Source organism: Symphalangus syndactylus, chromosome 12, assembly GCF_028878055.3.
Source record: "Symphalangus syndactylus isolate Jambi chromosome 12, NHGRI_mSymSyn1-v2.1_pri, whole genome shotgun sequence".
Classification (NCBI taxonomy): domain Eukaryota; kingdom Metazoa; phylum Chordata; class Mammalia; order Primates; family Hylobatidae; genus Symphalangus; species Symphalangus syndactylus.
In genome coordinates this window covers 116,960,535-116,984,921 of record NC_072441.2, presented here as the reverse complement: position 1 = coordinate 116,984,921, position 24,387 = coordinate 116,960,535, and positions in this window count along the sequence as shown.

Genomic DNA, 24,387 nt, shown 5'->3' with positions numbered 1-24,387 from the left:
TGATCTGTGCATTCAGCTAACAGAGTTAAACCATACTTTTGATTGAGCAGATCTGAACACTCTTTCTGTAGAAAATGCAACTGGACATTTGGAGCGCTAAGAGCGTAGTAGTGGAAAAAGGAATATATTCAAATATAAACTACACAGAAGCATTCTGTGAAACTTCTTTCTGATCTGAGCATTCAGCTAACAGAGTTAAACCATACTTTTGATTGAGCAGTTTTGAAACACTCTGTCTGTAGAAAATGCAACTGGACATTCGTAGCGCTAAGTGGGTAATAGTGGAAAAAAGAATATGTTCAAATATAAACTACACAGAAGCATTGTATGAAACTTCTTTCTGTTCTGTGCATTCAACTAACAGAGTTGAACCTTAGTTTTGATTGAGCCTTTCTGAAACACTCTTTCTGTAGAAACTGCAATTGGACATTCTGAGCGCTAAGAGGCCTCTATTGGGAAAAATAATATCTTCAAATAAAAACTACACAGAAGCATTATGTGAAACTTATTTCTGATATGTTCATTAAGCTAACAGAGTTAAACAATACTTTTGATTGCGCAGTTCTGAACACTCTTTCTGTAGAAAATCCAAGTGGACATTCGGAGCGCTAAGAGGGTAATAGTGGAAAAAGGAATATATTCAAATATAAACTACACAGTAGCATTCTGTGAAAATTCTTTCTGTTCTGTGCATTCAACTAACAGAGTTGAATCTTACTTTGATTGAGCCGTTCTGAAACACTCTTTCTGTAGAAACTGCAATTGGACATGCTAAGCGCTAAGAGGCCTACATTGGGAAAAAGAATATCTTCCAATAAAAACTACACAGATGCATTCTGTGAAACTTATTTCTGATCTGTAAATTCAGTTAACAGAGATAAAACATATTTTTGATTGAGCAGTTATGAAACACACTTTTTGTAGAAAATGCAAGTGGAGATTCGGAGCGCTAAGAGGGTAATAGTGGAAAAAGGAATGTCTTCAAATATAAACTACACAGAATACTCTGTGAAACTTCTTTCTGATCTGTGCATTCAGCTAACAGAGTTAAACCATACTTTTGATTGAGTAGATCTGAACACTCTTTCTGTAGAAAATGCAACTGGACATTTGGAGCGCTAAGAGCGTAGTAGTGGAAAAAGGAATATATTCAAATATAAACTACACAGAAGCATTCTGTGAAACTTCTTTCTGATCTGAGCATTCAGCTAACAGATTTAAACCATACTTTTGATTGAGCAGTTTTGGAACACTCTGTCTGTAGAAAATGCAACTGGACATTCGTAGCGCTAAGTGGGTAATAGTGGAAAAAAGAATATGTTCAAATATAAACTACACAGAAGCATTGTATGAAACTTCTTTCTGTTCTGTGCATTCAACTAACAGAGTTGAACCTTACTTTTGATTGAGCCGTTGTGAAACACTCTTTCTGTAGAAACTGCAATTGGACATTCTGAGCGCTAGGAGGCCTATATTGGGAAAAAGAATGTCTACAAATAAAAACTACACAGAAGAATTGTGTGAAACTTCTTTCTGTTCTGTTTGTTCAACTAAAAGAGTTGAACCTTAGTTTTGATTGAGCCGTTCTGAAACACTCTTTCTGTAGAAAATGCAAGTGGAGATTCGGAGCGCTAAGAGGGTAATAGTGGAAAAAGGAATGTCTCCAAATATAAACTACACAGAATCATTCTGTGAAACTTCTTTCTAATCTGTGCATTCAGCTAACAGAGTTAAACCATACTTTTGATTGAGCAGATCTGAACACTCTTTCTGTTGAAAATGCAACTGGACATTTGGAGCGCTAAGAGAGTAGTAGTGGAAAAAGGAATATATTCAAATATAAACTACACAGAAGCATTCTGTGAAACTTCTTTCTGATCTGAGCATTCAGCTAACAGAGTTAAACCATACTTTTGATTGAGCAGTTTTGAAACACTCTGTCTGTAGAAAATGCAACTGGACATTCGTAGCGCTAAGTGGGTAATAGTGGAAAAAAGAATATGTTCAAATATAAACTACACAGAAGCATTGTATGAAACTACTTTCTGTTCTGTGCATTCAACTAACAGAGTTGAACCTTAGTTTTGATTGAGCCTTTCTGAAACACTCTTTCTGTAGAAACTGCAATTGGACATTCTGAGCGCTAAGAGGCCTCTATTGGGAAAAATAATATCTTCAAATAAAAACTACACAGAAGCATTGTGTGAAACTTATTTCTGATATGTTCATTAAGCTAACAGAGTTAAACCATACTTTTGATTGCGCAGTTCTGAACACTCTTTCTGTAGAAAATCCAAGTGGACATTCGGAGCGCTAAGAGGGTAATAGTGGAAAAAGGAATATATTCAAATATAAACTACACAGTAGCATTCTGTGAAAATTCTTTCTGTTCTGTGCATTCAACTAACAGAGTTGAACCTTACTTTTGATTGAGCCGTTCTGAAACACTCTTTCTGTAGAAACTGCAATTGGACATGCTAAGCGCTAAGAGGCCTACATTGGGAAAAAGAATATCTTCAAATAAAAAGTACACAGATGCATTCTGTGAAACTTATTTCTGATCTGTAAATTCAGTTAACAGAGATAAAACATATTTTTGATTGAGCAGTTATGAAACACTCTTTTTGTAGAAAATGCAAGTGGAGATTCGGAGCGCTAAGAGGGTAATAGTGGAAAAAGGAATGTCTTCAAATATAAACTACACAGAATCATTCGGTGAAACTTCTTTCTGATCTGTGCATTCAGCTAACAGAGTTAAACCATACTTTTGATTGAGCAGATCTGAACACTCTTTCTGTAGAAAATGCAACTGGACATTTGGAGCGCTAAGAGCGTAGTAGTGGAAAAAGGAATATATTCAAATATAAACTACACAGAAGCATTCTGTAAAACTTCTTTCTGATCTGAGCATTCAGCTAACAGAGTTAAACCATACTTTTGATTGAGCAGTTTTGGAACACTCTGTCTGTAGAAAATGCAACTGGACATTCGTAGCGCTAGGTGGGTAATAGTGGAAAAAAGAATATGTTCAAATATAAACTACACAGAAGCATTGTATGAAACTTCTTTCTGTTCTGTGCATTCAACTAACAGAGTTGAACCTTACTTTTGATTGAGCCGTTGTGAAACACTCTTTCTGTAGAAACTGCAATTGGACATTCTGAGCGCTAGGAGGCCTATATTGGGAAAAAGAATGTCTACAAATAAAAACTACACAGAAGAATTGTGTGAAACTTCTTTCTGTTCTGTTTGTTCAACTAAAAGAGTTGAACCTTAGTTTTGATTGAGCCGTTCTGAAACACTCTTTCTGTAGAAAATGCAAGTGGAGATTCGGAGCGCTAAGAAGGTAATAGTGGAAAAAGGAATGTCTCCAAATATAAACTACACAGAATCATTCTGTGAAACTTCTTTCTAATCTGTGCATTCAGCTAACAGAGTTAAACCATACTTTTGATTGAGCAGATCTGAACACTCTTTCTGTAGAAAATGCAACTGGACATTTGGAGCGCTAAGAGAGTAGTAGTGGAAAAAGGAATATATTCAAATATAAACTACACAGAAGCATTCTGTGAAACTTCTTTCTGATCTGAGCATTCAGCTAACAGAGTTAAACCATACTTTTGATTGAGCAGTTTTGAAACACTCTGTCTGTAGAAAATGCAACTGGACATTCGTAGCGCTAAGTGGGTAATAGTGGAAAAATGAATATGTTCAAATATAAACTACACAGAAGCATTGTATGAAACTTCTTTCTGTTCTGTGCATTCAACTAACAGAGTTGAACCTTAGTTTTGATTGAGCCTTTCTGAAACACTCTTTCTGTAGAAACTGCAATTGGACATTCTGAGCGCTAAGAGGCCTCTATTGGGAAAAATAATATCTTCAAATAAAAACTACACAGAAGCATTGTGTGAAACTTATTTCTGATATGTTCATTAAGCTAACAGAGTTAAACCATACTTTTGATTGCGCAGTTCTGAACACTCTTTCTGCAGAAAATCCAAGTGGACATTCGGAGCGCTAAGAGGGTAATAGTGGAAAAAGGAATATATTCAAATATAAACTACACAGTAGCATTCTGTGAAAATTCTTTCTGTTCTGTGCATTCAACTAACAGAGTTGAACCTTACTTTTGATTGAGCCGTTCTGAAACACTCTTTCTGTAGAAACTGCAATTGGACATGCTAAGCGCTAAGAGGCCTACATTGGGAAAAAGAATATCTTCAAATAAAAAGTACACAGATGCATTCTGTGAAACTTATTTCTGATCTGTAAATTCAGTTAACAGAGATAAAACATATTTTTGATTGAGCAGTTATGAAACACTCTTTTTGTAGAAAATGCAAGTGGAGATTCGGAGCGCTAAGAGGGTAATAGTGGAAAAATGAATGTCTTCAAATATAAACTACACAGAATCATTCGGTGAAACTTCTTTCTGATCTGTGCATTCAGCTAACAGAGTTAAACCATACTTTTGATTGAGCAGATCTGAACACTCTTTCTGTAGAAAATGCAACTGGACATTTGGAGCGCTAAGAGCGTAGTAGTGGAAAAAGGAATATATTCAAATATAAACTACACAGAAGCATTCTGTGAAACTTCTTTCTGATCTGAGCATTCAGCTAACAGAGTTAAACCATACTTTTGATTGAGCAGTTTTGGAACACTCTGTCTGTAGAAAATGCAACTGGACATTCGTAGCGCTAAGTGGGTAATAGTGGAAAAAAGAATATGTTCAAATATAAACTACACAGAAGCATTGTATGAAACTTCTTTCTGTTCTGTGCATTCAACTAACAGAGTTGAACCTTACTTTTGATTGAGCCGTTGTGAAACACTCTTTCTGTAGAAACTGCAATTGGACATTCTGAGCGCTAGGAGGCCTATATTGGGAAAAAGAATGTCTACAAATAAAAACTACACAGAAGAATTGTGTGAAACTTCTTTCTGTTCTGTTTGTTCAACTAAAAGAGTTGAACCTTTGTTTTGATTGAGCCGTTCTGAAACACTCTTTCTGTAGAAAATGCAAGTGGAGATTCGAAGCGCTAAGAGGGTAATAGTGGAAAAAGGAATGTCTCCAAATATAAACTACACAGAATCATTCTGTGAAACTTCTTTCTGATCTGTGCATTCAGCTAACAGAGTTAAACCATACTTTTGATTGAGCAGATCTGAACACTCTTTCTGTAGAAAATGCAACTGGACATTTGGAGCGCTAAGAGAGTAGTAGTGGAAAAAGGAATATATTCAAATATAAACTACACAGAAGCATTCTGTGAAACTTCTTTCTGATCTGAGCATTCAGCTAACAGAGTTAAACCATACTTTTGATTGAGCAGTTTTGAAACACTCTGTCTGTAGAAAATGCAACTGGACATTCGTAGCGCTAAGTGGGTAATAGTGGAAAAAAGAATATGTTCAAATATAAACTACACAGAAGCATTGTATGAAACTTCTTTCTGTTCTGTGCATTCAACTAACAGAGTTGAACCTTAGTTTTGATTGAGCCTTTCTGAAACACTCTTTCTGTAGAAACTGCAATTGGACATTCTGAGCGCTAAGAGGCCTCTATTGGGAAAAATAATATCTTCAAATAAAAACTACACAGAAGCATTATGTGAAACTTATTTCTGATATGTTCATTAAGCTAACAGAGTTAAACAATACTTTTGATTGCGCAGTTCTGAACACTCTTTCTGTAGAAAATCCAAGTGGACATTCGGAGCGCTAAGAGGGTAATAGTGGAAAAAGGAATATATTCAAATATAAACTACACAGTAGCATTCTGTGAAAATTCTTTCTGTTCTGTGCATTCAACTAACAGAGTTGAATCTTACTTTGATTGAGCCGTTCTGAAACACTCTTTCTGTAGAAACTGCAATTGGACATGCTAAGCGCTAAGAGGCCTACATTGGGAAAAAGAATATCTTCCAATAAAAACTACACAGATGCATTCTGTGAAACTTATTTCTGATCTGTAAATTCAGTTAACAGAGATAAAACATATTTTTGATTGAGCAGTTATGAAACACACTTTTTGTAGAAAATGCAAGTGGAGATTCGGAGCGCTAAGAGGGTAATAGTGGAAAAAGGAATGTCTTCAAATATAAACTACACAGAATACTCTGTGAAACTTCTTTCTGATCTGTGCATTCAGCTAACAGAGTTAAACCATACTTTTGATTGAGTAGATCTGAACACTCTTTCTGTAGAAAATGCAACTGGACATTTGGAGCGCTAAGAGCGTAGTAGTGGAAAAAGGAATATATTCAAATATAAACTACACAGAAGCATTCTGTGAAACTTCTTTCTGATCTGAGCATTCAGCTAACAGATTTAAACCATACTTTTGATTGAGCAGTTTTGGAACACTCTGTCTGTAGAAAATGCAACTGGACATTCGTAGCGCTAAGTGGGTAATAGTGGAAAAAAGAATATGTTCAAATATAAACTACACAGAAGCATTGTATGAAACTTCTTTCTGTTCTGTGCATTCAACTAACAGAGTTGAACCTTACTTTTGATTGAGCCGTTGTGAAACACTCTTTCTGTAGAAACTGCAATTGGACATTCTGAGCGCTAGGAGGCCTATATTGGGAAAAAGAATGTCTACAAATAAAAACTACACAGAAGAATTGTGTGAAACTTCTTTCTGTTCTGTTTGTTCAACTAAAAGAGTTGAACCTTAGTTTTGATTGAGCCGTTCTGAAACACTCTTTCTGTAGAAAATGCAAGTGGAGATTCGGAGCGCTAAGAGGGTAATAGTGGAAAAAGGAATGTCTCCAAATATAAACTACACAGAATCATTCTGTGAAACTTCTTTCTGATCTGTGCATTCAGCTAACAGAGTTAAACCATACTTTTGATTGAGCAGATCTGAACACTCTTTCTGTAGAAAATGCAACTGGACATTTGGAGCGCTAAGAGCGTAGTAGTGGAAAAAGGAATATATTCAAATATAAACTACACAGAAGCATTCTGTGAAACTTCTTTCTGATCTGAGCATTCAGCTAACAGAGTTAAACCATACTTTTGATTGAGCAGTTTTGGAACACTCTGTCTGTAGAAAATGCAACTGGACATTCGTAGCGCTAAGTGGGTAATAGTGGAAAAAAGAATATGTTCAAATATAAACTACACAGAAGCATTGTATGAAACTTCTTTCTGTTCTGTGCATTCAACTAACAGAGTTGAACCTTACTTTTGATTGAGCCGTTGTGAAACACTCTTTCTGTAGAAACTGCAATTGGACATTCTGAGCGCTAGGAGGCCTATATTGGGAAAAAGAATGTCTACAAATAAAAACTACACAGAAGAATTGTGTGAAACTTCTTTCTGTTCTGTTTGTTCAACTAAAAGAGTTGAACCTTAGTTTTGATTGAGCCGTTCTGAAACACTCTTTCTGTAGAAAATGCAAGTGGAGATTCGAAGCGCTAAGAGGGTAATAGTGGAAAAAGGAATGTCTCCAAATATAAACTACACAGAATCATTCTGTGAAACTTCTTTCTGATCTGTGCATTCAGCTAACAGAGTTAAACCATACTTTTGATTGAGCAGATCTGAACACTCTTTCTGTAGAAAATGCAACTGGACATTTGGAGCGCTAAGAGAGTAGTAGTGGAAAAAGGAATATATTCAAATATAAACTACACAGAAGCATTCTGTGAAACTTCTTTCTGATCTGAGCATTCAGCTAACAGAGTTAAACCATACTTTTGATTGAGCAGTTTTGAAACACTCTGTCTGTAGAAAATGCAACTGGACATTCGTAGCGCTAAGTGGGTAATAGTGGAAAAAAGAATATGTTCAAATATAAACTACACAGAAGCATTGTATGAAACTTCTTTCTGTTCTGTGCATTCAACTAACAGAGTTGAACCTTAGTTTTGATTGAGCCTTTCTGAAACACTCTTTCTGTAGAAACTGCAATTGGACATTCTGAGCGCTAAGAGGCCTCTATTGGGAAAAATAATATCTTCAAATAAAAACTACACAGAAGCATTATGTGAAACTTATTTCTGATATGTTCATTAAGCTAACAGAGTTAAACAATACTTTTGATTGCGCAGTTCTGAACACTCTTTCTGTAGAAAATCCAAGTGGACATTCGGAGCGCTAAGAGGGTAATAGTGGAAAAAGGAATATATTCAAATATAAACTACACAGTAGCATTCTGTGAAAATTCTTTCTGTTCTGTGCATTCAACTAACAGAGTTGAATCTTACTTTGATTGAGCCGTTCTGAAACACTCTTTCTGTAGAAACTGCAATTGGACATGCTAAGCGCTAAGAGGCCTACATTGGGAAAAAGAATATCTTCCAATAAAAACTACACAGATGCATTCTGTGAAACTTATTTCTGATCTGTAAATTCAGTTAACAGAGATAAAACATATTTTTGATTGAGCAGTTATGAAACACACTTTTTGTAGAAAATGCAAGTGGAGATTCGGAGCGCTAAGAGGGTAATAGTGGAAAAAGGAATGTCTTCAAATATAAACTACACAGAATACTCTGTGAAACTTCTTTCTGATCTGTGCATTCAGCTAACAGAGTTAAACCATACTTTTGATTGAGTAGATCTGAACACTCTTTCTGTAGAAAATGCAACTGGACATTTGGAGCGCTAAGAGCGTAGTAGTGGAAAAAGGAATATATTCAAATATAAATTACACAGAAGCATTCTGTGAAACTTCTTTCTGATCTGAGCATTCAGCTAACAGATTTAAACCATACTTTTGATTGAGCAGTTTTGGAACACTCTGTCTGTAGAAAATGCAACTGGACATTCGTAGCGCTAAGTGGGTAATAGTGGAAAAAAGAATATGTTCAAATATAAACTACACAGAAGCATTGTATGAAACTTCTTTCTGTTCTGTGCATTCAACTAACAGAGTTGAACCTTACTTTTGATTGAGCCGTTGTGAAACACTCTTTCTGTAGAAACTGCAATTGGACATTCTGAGCGCTAGGAGGCCTATATTGGGAAAAAGAATGTCTACAAATAAAAACTACACAGAAGAATTGTGTGAAACTTCTTTCTGTTCTGTTTGTTCAACTAAAAGAGTTGAACCTTAGTTTTGATTGAGCCGTTCTGAAACACTCTTTCTGTAGAAAATGCAAGTGGAGATTCGGAGCGCTAAGAGGGTAATAGTGGAAAAAGGAATGTCTCCAAATATAAACTACACAGAATCATTCTGTGAAACTTCTTTCTAATCTGTGCATTCAGCTAACAGAGTTAAACCATACTTTTGATTGAGCAGATCTGAACACTCTTTCTGTTGAAAATGCAACTGGACATTTGGAGCGCTAAGAGAGTAGTAGTGGAAAAAGGAATATATTCAAATATAAACTACACAGAAGCATTCTGTGAAACTTCTTTCTGATCTGAGCATTCAGCTAACAGAGTTAAACCATACTTTTGATTGAGCAGTTTTGAAACACTCTGTCTGTAGAAAATGCAACTGGACATTCGTAGCGCTAAGTGGGTAATAGTGGAAAAAAGAATATGTTCAAATATAAACTACACAGAAGCATTGTATGAAACTACTTTCTGTTCTGTGCATTCAACTAACAGAGTTGAACCTTAGTTTTGATTGAGCCTTTCTGAAACACTCTTTCTGTAGAAACTGCAATTGGACATTCTGAGCGCTAAGAGGCCTCTATTGGGAAAAATAATATCTTCAAATAAAAACTACACAGAAGCATTGTGTGAAACTTATTTCTGATATGTTCATTAAGCTAACAGAGTTAAACCATACTTTTGATTGCGCAGTTCTGAACACTCTTTCTGTAGAAAATCCAAGTGGACATTCGGAGCGCTAAGAGGGTAATAGTGGAAAAAGGAATATATTCAAATATAAACTACACAGTAGCATTCTGTGAAAATTCTTTCTGTTCTGTGCATTCAACTAACAGAGTTGAACCTTACTTTTGATTGAGCCGTTCTGAAACACTCTTTCTGTAGAAACTGCAATTGGACATGCTAAGCGCTAAGAGGCCTACATTGGGAAAAAGAATATCTTCAAATAAAAAGTACACAGATGCATTCTGTGAAACTTATTTCTGATCTGTAAATTCAGTTAACAGAGATAAAACATATTTTTGATTGAGCAGTTATGAAACACTCTTTTTGTAGAAAATGCAAGTGGAGATTCGGAGCGCTAAGAGGGTAATAGTGGAAAAAGGAATGTCTTCAAATATAAACTACACAGAATCATTCGGTGAAACTTCTTTCTGATCTGTGCATTCAGCTAACAGAGTTAAACCATACTTTTGATTGAGCAGATCTGAACACTCTTTCTGTAGAAAATGCAACTGGACATTTGGAGCGCTAAGAGCGTAGTAGTGGAAAAAGGAATATATTCAAATATAAACTACACAGAAGCATTCTGTAAAACTTCTTTCTGATCTGAGCATTCAGCTAACAGAGTTAAACCATACTTTTGATTGAGCAGTTTTGGAACACTCTGTCTGTAGAAAATGCAACTGGACATTCGTAGCGCTAGGTGGGTAATAGTGGAAAAAAGAATATGTTCAAATATAAACTACACAGAAGCATTGTATGAAACTTCTTTCTGTTCTGTGCATTCAACTAACAGAGTTGAACCTTACTTTTGATTGAGCCGTTGTGAAACACTCTTTCTGTAGAAACTGCAATTGGACATTCTGAGCGCTAGGAGGCCTATATTGGGAAAAAGAATGTCTACAAATAAAAACTACACAGAAGAATTGTGTGAAACTTCTTTCTGTTCTGTTTGTTCAACTAAAAGAGTTGAACCTTAGTTTTGATTGAGCCGTTCTGAAACACTCTTTCTGTAGAAAATGCAAGTGGAGATTCGGAGCGCTAAGAGGGTAATAGTGGAAAAAGGAATGTCTCCAAATATAAACTACACAGAATCATTCTGTGAAACTTCTTTCTGATCTGTGCATTCAGCTAACAGAGTTAAACCATACTTTTGATTGAGCAGATCTGAACACTCTTTCTGTAGAAAATGCAACTGGACATTTGGAGCGCTAAGAGAGTAGTAGTGGAAAAAGGAATATATTCAAATATAAACTACACAGAAGCATTCTCTGAAACTTCTTTCTGATCTGAGCATTCAGCTAACAGAGTTAAACCATACTTTTGATTGAGCAGTTTTGAAACACTCTGTCTGTAGAAAATGCAACTGGACATTCGTAGCGCTAAGTGGGTAATAGTGGAAAAAAGAATATATTCAAATATAAACTACACAGAAGCATTGTATGAAACTACTTTCTGTTCTGTGCATTCAACTAACAGAGTTGAACCTCAATTTTGATTGAGCCTTTCTGAAACACTCTTTCTGTAGAAACTGCAAATGAACATTCTGAGCGCTAAGAGGCCTATATTGGGAAAAATAATATCTTCAAATAAAAACTACACAGAAGCATTGTGTGAAACTTATTTCTGATATGTTCATTAAGCTAACAGAGTTAAACCATACTTTTGATTGCGCAGTTCTGAACACTCTTTCTGTAGAAAATGCAAGTGGACATTCGGAGCGCTAAGAGGGTAATAGTGGAAAAAGGATTATATACAAATTTAAACTACACAGTAGCATTCTGTGAAAATTCTTTCTGTTCTGTGCATTCAACTAACAGAGTTGAACCTTACTTTTGATTGAGCCGTTCTGAAACACTCTTTCTGTAGAAACTGCAATTGGACATGCTAAGCGCTAAGAGGCCTACATTGGGAAAAAGAATATCTTCAAATAAAAACTACACAGATGCATTCTGTGAAACTTATTTCTGATCTGTAAATTCAGTTAACAGAGATAAAACATATTTTTGATTGAGCAGTTATGAAACACTCTTTTTGTAGAAAATGCAAGTGGAGATACGGAGCGCTAAGAGGGTAATAGTGGAAAAAGGAATGTCTTCAAATATAAACTACACAGAATATTCGGTGAAACTTCTTTCTGATCTGTGCATTCAGCTAACAGAGTTAAACCATACTTTTGATTGAGCAGATCTGAACACTCTTTCTGTAGAAAATGCAACTGGACATTTGGAGCGCTAAGAGCGTAGTAGTGGAAAAAGGAATATATTCAAATATAAACTACACAGAAGCATTCTGTGAAACTTCTTTCTGATCTGAGCATTCAGCTAACTGAGTTAAACCATACCTTTGATTGAGCAGTTTTGAAACACTCTGTCTGTAGAAAATTCAACTGGACATTCGTAGCGCTAAGTGGGTAATAGTGGAAAAAAGAATATGTTCAAATATAAACTACACAGAAGCATTGTATGAAACTTCTTTCTGTTCTGTGCATTCAACTAACAGAGTTGAACCTTACTTTTGATTGAGCCGTTCTGAAACACTCTTTCTGTAGAAACTGCAATTGGACATTCTGAGCGCTAAGAGGCCTATATTGGGAAAAAGAATGTCTACAAATAAAAACTACACAGAAGAATTGTGTGAAACTTCTTTCTGTTCTGTTCGCTCAACTAAAAGAGTTGAACCTTAGTTTTGATTGAGCCGTTCTGAAACACTCTTTCTGTAGAAAATGCAAGTGGAGATTCGGAGCGCTAAGAGGGAAACATTGGAAAAAGGAATGTCTCCAATATAAACTACACAGAATCATTCTGTGAAACTTCTTTCTGATCTGTGCATTCAGCTAACAGAGTTAAAACATACTTTTGATTGAGCAGATCTGAACACTCTTTCTGTAGAAAATGCAACTGGACATTTGGAGCGCTAAGAGAGTAGTAGTGGAAAAAGGAATATATTCAAATATAAACTACACAGAAGCATTCTGTGAAACTTCTTTCTGATCTGAGCATTCAGCTAGCAGAGTTAAACCATACTTTTGATTGAGCAGTTTTGAAACACTCTGTCTGTAGAAAATGCAACTGGACATTCGTAGCGCTAAGTGGGTAATAGTGGAAAAAAGAATATGTTCAAATATAAACTACACAGAAGCATTGTATGAAACTACTTTCTGTTCTGTGCATTCAACTAACAGAGTTGAACCTTACTTTTGATTGAGCCTTTCTGAAACACTCTTTCTGTAGAAACTGCAATTGGACATTCTGAGCGCTAAGAGGCCTATATTGGGAAAAATAATATCTTCAAATAAAAACTACACAGAAGCATTGTGTGAAACTTATTTCTGTTATGTTCATTAAGCTAACAGAGTTAAACCATACTTTTGATTGCGCAGTTCTGAACACTCTTTGTGTAGAAAATGCAAGTGGACATTCGGAGCGCTAAGAGGGTAATAGTGGAAAAAGGAATATATTCAAATATAAACTACACAGTAGCATTCTGTGAAAATTCTTTCTGTTCTGTGCATTCAACTAACAGAGTTGAACCTTACTTTTGATTGAGCCGTTCTGAAACACTCTTTCTGTAGAAACTGCAATTGGACATGCTAAGCGCTAAGAGGCCTACATTGGGAAAAAGAATATCTTCAAATAAAAACTACACAGATGCATTCTGTGAAACTTATTTCTGATCTGTAAATTCAGTTAGCAGAGATAAAACATATTTTTGATTGAGCAGTTATGAAACACTCTTTTTGTAGAAAATGCAAGTGGAGATTCGGAGCGCTAAGAGGGTAATAGTGGAAAAAGGAATGTCTTCAAATATAAACTACACAGAATCATTCGGTGAAACTTATTTCTGATCTGTGCATTCAGCTAACAGAGTTAAACCATACTTTTGATTGAGCAGATCTGAACACTCTTTCTGTAGAAAATGCAACTGGACATTCGTAGCGCTACGTGGGTAATAGTGGAAAAAAGAATATGTTCAAATATAAACTACACAGAAGCATTGTATGAAACTTCTTTCTGTTCTGTGCATTCAACTAACAGAGTTGAACCTTACTTTTGATTGAGCCGTTCTGAAACACTCTTTCTGTAGAAACTGCAATTGGACATTCTGAGCGCTAAGAGGCCTATATTGGGAAAAAGAATGTCTACAAATAAAAACTACACAGAAGAATTGTGTGAAACTTCTTTCTGTTCTGTTTGTTCAACTAAAAGAGTTGAACCTTAGTTTTGATTGAGCCGTTCCGAAACACTCTTTCTGTAGAAAATGCAAGTGGAGATTCGGAGCGCTAAGAGGGTAATAGTGGAAAAAGGAATGTCTCCAAATATAAACTACACAGAATCATTCTGTGAAACTTCTTTCTGATCTGTGCATTCAGCTAACAGAGTTAAACCATACTTTTGATTGAGCAGATCTGAACACTCTTTCTGTAGAAAATGCAACTGGACATTTGGAGCGCTAAGAGAGTAGTAGTGGAAAAAGGAATATATTCAAATATAAACTACACAGAAGCAATCTGTGAAACTTCTTTCTGATCTGAGCATTCAGCTAACAGAGTTAAACCATACTTTTGATTGAGCAGTTTTGAAACTCTCTGTCTGTAGAAAATGCAACTGGACATTCGTAGCGCTAAGTGGGTAATAGTGGAAAAAAGAATATGTTCAAATATAAACTACACAGAAGCATTGTATGAAACTACTTTCTGTTCTGTGCATTCAACTAACAGAGTTGAACCTTACTTTTGATTGAGCCTTTCTGAAACACTCTTTCTGTAGAAACTGCAATTGGACATTCTGAGCGCTAAGAGGCCTATATTGGGAAAAAAAATATCTTCAAATAAAAACTACACAGAAGCATTGTGTGAAACTTATTTCTGATATGTTCATTAAGCTAAAAGAGTTAAACCATACTTTCGATTGCGCAGTTCTGAACACTCTTTCTGTAGAAAATGCAAGTGGACATTCGGAGCGCTAAGAGGGTAATAGTGGAAAAAGGAATATATTCAAATATAAACTACACAGTAGCATTCTGTGAAAATTCTTTCTGTTCTGTGCATTCAACTAACAGAGTTGAACCTTACTTTTGATTGAGCCGTTCTGAAACACTCTTTCTGTAGAAACTGCAATTGGACATGCTAAGCGCTAAGAGGCCTACAATGGGAAAAAGAATATCTTCAAATATAAACTACACAGATGCATTCTGTGAAACTTATTTCTGATCTGTAAATTCAGTTAGCAGAGATAAAACATATTTTTGATTGAGCAGTTATGAAACACTCTTTTTGTAGAAAATGCAAGTGGAGATTCGGAGCGCTAAGAGGGTAATAGTGGAAAAAGGAATGTCTTCAAATATAAACTACACAGAATCATTCGGTGAAGCTTCTTTCTGATCTGTGCATTCAGCTAACAGAGTTAAACCATACTTTTGATTGAGCAGATCTGAACACTCTTTCTGTAGAAAATGCAACTGGACATTTGGAGCGCTAAGAGAGTAGTAGTTGAAAAAGGAATATATTCAAATATAAACTACACAGAAGCATTCTGTGAAACTTCTTTCTGATCTGAGCATTCAGCTAACAGAGTTAAGCCATACTTTTGATTGAGCAGTTTTGAAACACTCTGTCTGTAGAAAATGCAACTGGACATTCGTAGCGCTAAGTGGGTAATAGTGGAAAAAAGAATATGTTCAAATATAAACTACACAGAAGCATTGTATGAAACTACTTTCTGTTCTGTGCATTCAACTAACAGAGTTGAACCTTACTTTTGATTGAGCCTTTCTGAAACACTCTTTCTGTAGAAACTGCAATTGGACATTCTGAGCGCTAAGAGGCCTATATTGGGAAAAATAATATCTTCAAATAAAAACTACACAGAAGCATTTTGTGAAACTTATTTCTGATATGTTCATTAAGCTAACAGTGTTAAACCATACTTTTGATTGCGCAGTTCTGAACACTCTCCCTGTAGAAAATGCAAGTGGACATTCGGAGCGCTAAGAAGGTAATAGTGGAAAAAGGAATATATTCAAATATAAACTACACAGTAGCATTCTGTGAAAATTCTTTCTGTTCTGTGCATTCAACTAACAGAGTTGAACCTTACTTTTGATTGAGCCGTTCTGAAACACTCTTTCTGTAGAAACTGCAATTGGACATGCTAAGCACTAAGAGGCCTACATTGGGAAAAAGAATATCTTCAAATAAAAACTACACAGATGCATTCTGTGAAACTTATTTCTGATCTGTAAATTCAGTTAGCAGAGATAAAACATATTTTTGATTGAGCAGTTATGAAACACACTTTTTGTAGAAAATGCAAGTGGAGATTCGGAGCGCTAAGAGGGTAATAGTGGAAAAAGGAATGTCTTCCAATATAAACTACACAGAATCATTCGGTGAAACTTCTTTCTGATCTGTGCATTCAGCTAACAGAGTTAAACCATACTTTTGATTGAGCAGATCTGAACACTCTTTCTGTAGAAAATGCAACTGGACATTTGGAGCGCTAAGAGCGTAGTAGTGGAAAAAGGAATATATTCAAATATAAACTACACAGAAGCATTCTGTGAAACTTCTTTCTGATCTGAGCATTCAGCTAACAGAGTTAAACCATACTTTTGATTGAGCAGTTTTGAAACACTCTGTCTGTAGAAAATGCGACTGGACATTCGTAGCGCTAAGTGGGTAATAGTGGAAAAAAGAATATGTTCAAATATAAACTACACAGAAGCATTGTATGAAACTTCTTTCTGTTCTGTGCATTCAACTAACAGAGTTGAACCTTACTTTTGATTGAGCCGTTCTGAAACACTCTTTCTGTAGAAACTGCAATTGGACATTCTGAGCGCTAAGAGGCCTATATTGGGAAAAAGAATGTCTACAAATAAAAACTACACAGAAGAATTGTGTGAAACTTCTTTCTGTTCTGTTTGTTCAACTAAAAGAGTTGAACCTTAGTTTTGATTGAGCCGTTCTGAAACACTATTTCTGTAGAAAATGCAAGTGGAGATTCGGAGCGCTAAGAGGGTAATTGTGGAAAAAGGAATGTCTCCAAATATAAACTACACAGAATCATTCTGTGAAACTTTTTTCTGATCTGTGCATTCAGCTAACAGAGTTAAACCATACTTTTGATTGAGCAGATCTGAACACTCTTTCTGTACAAAATGCAACTGGACATTTGGAGCGCTAAGAGAGTAGTAGTGGAAAAAGGAATATATTCAAATATAAACTACACAGAAGCATTCTGTGAAACTTCTTTCTGATCTGAGCATTCAGCTAACAGAGTTAAACCATACTTTTGATTGAGCAGTTTTGAAACACTCTGTCTGTAGAAAATGCAACTGGACATTCGTAGCGCTAAGTGGGTAATAGTGGAAAAAAGAATATGTTCAAATATAAACTACACAGAAGCATTGTATGAAACTTCTTTCTGTTCTGTGCATTCAACTAACAGAGTTGAACCTTGCTTTTGATTGAGCCGTTCTGAAACACTCTTTCTGTAGAAACTGCAATTGGACATTCTGAGAGCTAAGAGGCCTATATTGGGAAAAAGAATGTCTACAAATAAAAACTACACAGAAGAATTGTGTGAAACTTCTTTCTGTTCTGTTTGTTCAACTAATGAGTTGAACCTTAGTTTTGATTGAGCCGTTCTGAAACACTCTTTCTGTAGAAACTGCAATTGGACATTCTGAGCGCTAAGAGGCCTATATTGGGAAAAATAATATCTTCAAATAAAAACTACACAGAAGCATTGTGTGAAACTTATTTCTGATATGTTCATTAAGCTAACAGAGTTAAACCATACTTTTGATTGCGCAGTTCTGAACACTCTTTGTGTAGAAAATGCAAGTGGACATTCGGAGCGCTAAGAGGGTAATAGTGGAAAAAGGAATATATTCAAATATAAACTACACAGTAGCATTCTGTGAAAATTCTTTCTGTTCTGTGCATTCAACTAACAGAGTTGAACCTTACTTTTGATTGAGCCGTTCTGAAACACTCTTTCTGTAGAAACTGCAATTGGACATGCTAAGCGCTAAGAGGCCTACATTGGGAAAAAGAATATCTTCAAATAAAAACTACACAGATGCATTCTGTGAAACTTATTTCTGATCTGTAAATTCAGTTAACAGAGATAAAACATATTTTTGATTGAGCAGTTATGAAACACTCTTTTTGTAGAAAATGCAAGTGGATATTCGGAGCGCTAAGTGGTTAATAGTGGAAAAAGGAATGTCTTCAAATATAAACTACACAGAATCATTCGGTGAAACTTTTTTCTGATCTGTGCATTCAGCTAACAGAGTTAAACCATACTTTTGATTGAGCAGATCTGAACACTCTTTCTGTAGAAAATGCAACTGGACATTTGTATCGCTAAGAGCGTAGTAGTGGAAAAAGGAATATATTCAAATATAAACTACACAGAAGCATTCTGTGAAACTTCTTTCTGATCTGAGCATTCAGCTAACAGAGTTAAACCATACTTTTGATTGAGCAGTTTTGAAACACTCTGTCTGTAGAAAATGCAACTGGACATTCGTAGCGCTAATTGGGTAATAGTGGAAAAAAGAATATGTTCAAATATAAACTACACAGAAGCATTGTATGAAACTTCTTTCTGTTCTGTGCATTGAACTAACAGAGTTGAACCTTGCTTTTGATTGAGCCGTTCTGAAACACTCTTTCTGTAGAAACTGCAATTGGACATTCTGAGCGCTAAGAGGCCTATATTGGGAAAAAGAATGTCTACAAATAAAAACTACACAGAAGAATTGTGTGAAACTTCTTTCTGTTCTGTTTGTTCAACTAAAAGAGTTGAACCTTAGTTTTGATTGAGCCGTTCTGAAACACTCTTTCTGTAGAAAATGCAAGTGGAGATTCGGAGCGCTAAGAGGGTAATAGTGGAAAAAGGAATGTCTCCAAATATAAACTACACAGAATCATTCGGTGAAACTTCTTTCTGATCTGTGCATTCAGCTAACTGAGTTAAACCATACTTTTGATTGAGCAGATCTGAACACTCTTTCTGTAGAAAATGCAACTGGACATTTGGAGCGCTAAGAGAGTAGTAGTGGAAAAAGGAATATATTCAAATATAAACTACACAGAAGCATTCTGTGAAACTTTTTTCTCATCTGAGTATTCAGCTAACAGAGTTAAACCATACTTTTGATTGAGCAGTTTTGAAACAATCTGTCTGTAGAAAATGCAAATGGACATTCGTAGCGCTAAGTGGGTAATAGTGGAAAAAAGAATATGTTCAAATATAAACTACACAGAAGCATTGTATGAAACTTCTCTCTGTTCTGTGCATTCAACTAACAGAGTTGAACCTTACTTTTGATTGAGCCGTTCTGAAACACTCTTTCTGTAGAAACTGCAATTGGACATTCTGAGCGCTAAGAGGCCTATATTGGGAAAAAGAATGTCTACAAATAAAAACTACACAGAAGAATTGTGTGAAACTTCTTTCTGTTCTGTTTGTTAAACTAAAAGAGTTGAACCTTAGTTTTGATTGAGCCGTTCTGAAACACTCTTTCTGTAGAAAATGCAAGTGGAGATTCGGAGCGCTAAGAGGGTAATAGTGGAAAAAGGAATGTCTCCAAATATAAACTACACAGAATCATTCTGTGAAACTTCTTTCTGATCTGTGCATTCAGCTAACAGAGTTAAACCATACTTTTGATTGAGCAGATCTGAACACTCTTTCTGTAGAAAATGCAACTGGACATTTGGAGCGCTAAGAGAGTAGTAGTGGAAAAAGGAATATATTCAAATATAAACTACACAGAAGCAATCTGTGAACCTTTTTCTGATCTGAGCATTCAGCTAACAGAGTTAAACCATACTTTTGATTGAGCAGTTTTGAAACTCTCTGTCTGTAGAAAATGCAACTGGACATTCGTAGCGCTAAGTGGGTAATAGTGGAAAAAAGAATATGTTCAAATATAAACTACACAGAAGCATTGTATGAAACTACTTTCTGTTCTGTGCATTCAACTAACAGAGTTGAACCTTACTTTTGATTGAGCCTTTCTGAAACACTCTTTCTGTAGAAACTGCAATTGGACATTCTGAGTGCTAAGAGGCCTATATTGGGAAAAAAAATATCTTCAAATAAAAACTACACAGAAGCATTGTGTGAAACTTATTTCTGATATGTTCATTAAGCTAAAAGAGTTAAACCATACTTTTGATTGCGCAGTTCTGAACACTCTTTCTGTAGAAAATGCAAGTGGACATTCGGAGCGCTAAGAGGGTAATAGTGGAAAAAGGAATATATTCAAATATAAACTACACAGTAGCATTCTGTGAAAATTCTTTCTGTTCTGTGCATTCAACTAACAGAGTTGAACCTTACTTTTGATTGAGCCGTTCTGAAACACTCTTTCTGTAGAAACTGCAATTGGACATGCTAAGCGCTAAGAGGCCTACATTGGGAAAAAGAATATCTTCAAATATAAACTACACAGATGCATTCTGTGAAACTTATTTCTGATCTGTAAATTCAGTTAGCAGAGATAAAACATATTTTTGATTGAGCAGTTATGAAACACACTTTTTGTAGAAAATGCAAGTGGAGATTCGGAGCGCTAAGAGGGTAATAGTGGAAAAAGGAATGTCTTCAAATATAAACTACACAGAATCATTCGGTGAAGCTTCTTTCTGATCTGTGCATTCAGCTAACAGAGTTAAACCATACTTTTGATTGAGCAGATCTGAACACTCTTTCTGTAGAAAATGCAACTGGACATTTGGAGCGCTAAGAGAGTAGTAGTTGAAAAAGGAATATATTCAAATATAAACTACACAGAAGCATTCTGTGAAACTTCTTTCTGATGTGAGCATTCAGCTAACAGAGTTAAGCCATACTTTTGATTGAGCAGTTTTGAAACACTCTGTCTGTAGAAAATGCAACTGGACATTCCTAGCGCTAAGTGGGTAATAGTGGAAAAAAGAATATGTTCAAATATAAACTACACAGAAGCATTGTATGAAACTACTTTCTGTTCTGTGCATTCAACTAACAGAGTTGAACCTTACTTTTGATTGAGCCTTTCTGAAACACTCTTTCTGTAGAAACTGCAATTGGACATTCTGAGCGCTAAGAGGCCTATATTGGGAAAAATAATATCTTCAAATAAAAACTACACAGAAGCATTGGGTGAAACTTATTTCTGATATGTTCATTAGGCTAACAGTGTTAAACCATACTTTTGATTGCGCAGTTCTGAACACTCTTCCTGTAGAAAATGCAAGTGGACATTCGGAGCGCTAAGAAGGTAATAGTGGAAAAAGGAATATATTCAAATATAAACTACACAGTAGCATTCTGTGAAAATTCTTTCTGTTCTGTGCATTCAACTAACAGAGTTGAACCTTACTTTTGATTGAGCCGTTCTGAAACACTCTTTCTGTAGAAACTGCAATTGGACATGCTAAGCACTAAGAGGCCTACATTGGGAAAAAGAATATCTTCAAATAAAAACTACACAGATGCATTCTGTGAAACTTATTTCTGATCTGTAAATTCAGTTAGCAGAGATAAAACATATTTTTGATTGAGCAGTTATGAAACACACTTTTTGTAGAAAATGCAAGTGGAGATTCGGAGCGCAAGAGGGTAATAGTGGAAAAAGGAATGTCTTCCAATATAAACTACACAGAATCATTCGGTGAAACTTCTTTCTGATCTGTGCATTCAGCTAACAGAGTTAAACCATACTTTTGATTGAGCAGATCTGAACACTCTTTCTGTAGAAAATGCAACTGGACATTTGGAGTGCTAAGAGCGTAGTAGTGGAAAAAGGAATATATTCAAATATAAACTACACAGAAGCATTCTGTGAAACTTCTTTCTGATCTGAGCATTCAGCTAACAGAGTTAAACCATACTTTTGATTGAGCAGTTTTGAAACACTCTGTCTGTAGAAAATGCGACTGGACATTCGTAGCGCTAAGTGGGTAATAGTGGAAAAAAGAATATGTTCAAATATAAACTACACAGAAGCATTGTATGAAACTTCTTTCTGTTCTGTGCATTCAACTAACAGAGTTGAACCTTACTTTTGATTGAGCCGTTCTGAAACACTCTTTCTGTAGAAACTGCAATTGGACATTCTGAGCGCTAAGAGGCCTATATTGGGAAAAAGAATGTCTACAAATAAAAACTACACAGAAGAATTGTGTGAAACTTCTTTCTGTTCTGTTTGTTCAACTAAAAGAGTTGAACCTTAGTTTTGATGGAGCCGTTCTGAAACACTCTTTCTGTAGAAACTGCAATTGGACATTCTGAGCGCTAAGAGGCCTATATTGGGAAAAATAATATCTTCAAATAAAAACTACACAGAAGCATTGTGTGAAACTTATTTCTGATATGTTCATTAAGCTAACAGAGTTAAACCATACTTTTGATTGCGCAGTTCTGAACACTCTTTCTGTAGAAAATGCAAGTGGACATTCGGAGCGCTAAGAGGGTAATAGTGGAAAAAGGAATGTATTCAAATATAAACTACACAGTAGCATTCTGTGAAAATTCTTTCTGTTCTGTGCATTCAACTAACAGAGTTGAACCTTACTTTTGATTGAGCCGTTCTGAAACACTCTTTCTGTAGAAACTGCAATTGGACATGCTAAGCGCTAAGAGGCCTACATTGGGAAAAAGAATATCTTCAAATAAAAACTACACAGATGCATTCTGTGAAACTTATTTCTTATCTGTAAATTCAGTTAACAGAGATAAAACATATTTTTGATTGAGCAGTTATGAAACACTCTTTTTGTAGAAAATGCAAGTGGAGATTCGGAGCGCTAAGAGGGTACTAGTGGAAAAAGGAATGTCTTCAAATATAAACTACACAGAATCATTCGGTGAAACTTCTTTCTGATCTGTGCATTCAGCTAACAGAGTTAAACCATACTTTTGATTGAGCAGATCTGAACACTCTTTCTGTAGAAAATGCAACTGCACATTTGCAGCGCTAAGAGCGTAGTAGTGGAAAAAGGAATATATTCAAATATAAACTACACAGAAGCATTCTGTGAAACTTCTTTCTGATCTGAGCATTCAGCTAACAGAGTTAAACCATACTTTTGATTGAGCAGTTTTGAAACACTCTGTCTGTAGAAAATGCAACTGGACATTCGTAGCGCTAAGTGGGTAATAGTGGAAAAAAGAATATGTTCAAATATAAACTACACAGAAGCATTGTATGAAACTTCTTTCTGTTCTGTGCATTGAACTAACAGAGTTGAACCTTACTTTTGATTGAGCCTTTCTGAAACACTCTTTCTGTAGAAACTGCAATTGGACATTCTGAGCGCTAAGAGGCCTATATTGGGAAAAAGAATGTCTACAAATAAAAACTACACAGAAGAATTGTGTGAAACTTCTTTCTGTTCTGTTTGTTCAACTAAAAAAGTTGAACCTTAGTTTTGATTGAGCCGTTCTGAAACACTCTTTCTGTAGAAAATGCAAGTGGAGATTCGGGGCGCTAAGAGGCTAATAGTGGAAAAAGGAATGTCACCAAATATAAACTACACAGAATCATTCGGTGAAACTTCTTTCTGATCTGTGCATTCAGCTAACAGAGTTAAACTATACTTTTGATTGAGCAGATCTGAACACTCTTTCTGTAGAAAATGCAACTGGACATTTGGAGCGCTAAGAGAGTAGTAGTGGAAAAAGGAATATATTCAAATATAAACTACACAGAAGCATTCTGTGAAACTTCTTTCTGATCTGAGCATTCAGCTAACAGAGTTAAACCATACTTTTGATTGAGCAGTTTTGAAACACTCTGTCTGTAGAAAATGCAACTGGACATTCGTAGCGATATGTGGGTAATAGTGGAAAAAAGAATATGTTCAAATATAAACTACACAGAAGCATTGTATGAAACTTCTTTCTGTTCTGTGCATTCAACTAACAGAGTTGAACCTTACTTTTGATTGAGCCTTTCTGAAACACTCTTTCTGTAGAAACTGCAATTGGACATTCTGAGCGCTAAGAGGCCTCTATTGGGAAAAATAATATCTTCAAATAAAAACTACACAGAAGCATTGTGTGAAACTTATTTCTGATATGTTCATTAAGCTAACAGAGTTAAACCATACTTTTGATTGCGCAGTTCTGAACACTCTTTCTGTAGAAAATGCAAGTGGACATTCAGAGCGCTAAGAGGGTAATAGTGGAAAAAGGAATATATTCAAATATAAACTACACAGTAGCATTCTGTGAAAATTCTTTCTGTTCTGTGCATTCAACTAACAGAGTTGAACCTTACTTTTGATTGAGCCGTTCTGAAAAACTCTTTCTGTAGAAATTGCAATTGGACATGCTAAGCGCTAAGAGGCCTACATTGGGAAAAAGAATATCTTCAAATAAAAACTACACAGATGCATTCTGTGAAACTTATTTCTGATCTGTAAATTCAGTTAACAGAGATAAAACATATTTTTGATTGAGCAGTTATGAAACACTCTTTTTGTAGAAAATGCAAGTGGAGATTCGGAGCGCTAAGAGGGTACTAGTTTAAAAAGGAATGTCTTCAAATATAAACTACACAGAATCATTCGGT